The sequence below is a fragment of the Bos indicus genome, chromosome 5, assembly GCF_029378745.1.
Source record: "Bos indicus isolate NIAB-ARS_2022 breed Sahiwal x Tharparkar chromosome 5, NIAB-ARS_B.indTharparkar_mat_pri_1.0, whole genome shotgun sequence".
NCBI classification, from domain to species: Eukaryota; Metazoa; Chordata; class Mammalia; order Artiodactyla; family Bovidae; genus Bos; species Bos indicus.
Genome location: NC_091764.1, coordinates 56,743,399 through 56,744,519, shown reverse-complemented (window position 1 = coordinate 56,744,519; position 1,121 = coordinate 56,743,399). Strand labels below are relative to the sequence as shown.

Sequence of the window (1,121 nt, the reverse complement as noted above, 5' to 3'; positions counted from 1 at the left end):
ATTTAACTTATATGCAGAGTACATCATGAGGAACAATGGGCTGGAAGAAGCACAAGCTGGAATCAAGATTGCTGGGAGAAATATCAATAACCTCAGATATGCAGATGACACCACCCTTATGGCAGAAAGTGAAGAGGAACTAAAAAGCTTCTTGATGAAAGTGCAAGAGGAGAGTGAAAAAGTTGGCTTAAAGCTCAACATTCAGAAAATGAAGATCATGGCATCTGGTCCCATCACTTCATGTTAAATAAATGGGGAAACAGTGGAAACAGTGTCAGACTTTATTTTTGGAGGCTCCAAAATCACTGCAGATGGTGAGTGAAGCCATGAAATTAAAAGACGCTTACTCCTTGGAAGAAAAGTTATGACCAACCTAGATAGTATATTGAAAAGTAGAGACATTACTTTGCCAACAAAATTCTGTCTACTCAAGGCTATGGTTTTCCTGTGGTCATGTGTGGATGTGAGATTTGGATTGTGAAGAAGGCTGAGCGCCGAAGAATGGATGCTTTTGAACTGTGGTGTTGGAGAAGACTCATTTTTTTTTTTTTTTAATTCTGAGCTCAGATCAAGTGTAGAAACCTTCATAACTGTATAAAGTCCTGCAGTAAGATCTTTTCATCATTGGTCAGAATTGATCAGCCTTTCATACAAGCACACCCACAACCAACTCTCACTTACCCACCAATAAGCCCCTTAATTATCCAGTCACCTATACACACACACACACACACACACACGCACCCACCCCTTCATACCCCTTATTTTAAATTTTTCTTTTGCTTCTCAGAACTACAGAGATCATGCATCAGATACACTGGGTGGTCTTCTGATGCTCAGATTTGGCTACTTTCATCACTGATCCACTTCAGTAAGAGCAGATCTCAGAGAATGGAGAAGACTCTTGAGGATCCCTTGGACTGCAAAGAGATCCAACCAGTCCATTCTGAAGGAGATCAGCCCTGGGATTTCTTTGGAAGGAATGATGCTAAAGCTGAAACTCCAATACTTTGGCCACCTCATGCAAAGAGTTGACTCATTGGAAAAGACCCTGATGCTGGGAGGGATCGGGGGCAGGAGAAAGGGACGACAGAGGTAGAGATGGCTGGATGGCATCACTG

The 1,121-nt window shown here is 42.1% G+C and overlaps 2 non-coding genes across 2 annotated transcripts; both read right to left on the bottom strand.

Moving 5' to 3' along the window:
- Positions 1-558: 558 nt before the first annotated feature.
- LOC139183361 (small nucleolar RNA U2-30) lies at positions 559-630 on the bottom strand. The gene has a single exon (XR_011566956.1). It is a non-coding gene; the product is annotated as a small nucleolar RNA U2-30 (small nucleolar RNA).
- A 154-nt stretch (positions 631-784) lies between these two features.
- Positions 785-864, bottom strand: LOC139183362 (small nucleolar RNA U2-19). Its single transcript, XR_011566957.1, has one exon. It is a non-coding gene; the product is annotated as a small nucleolar RNA U2-19 (small nucleolar RNA).
- Between the last annotated feature and the right edge of the window lie 257 nt (positions 865-1,121).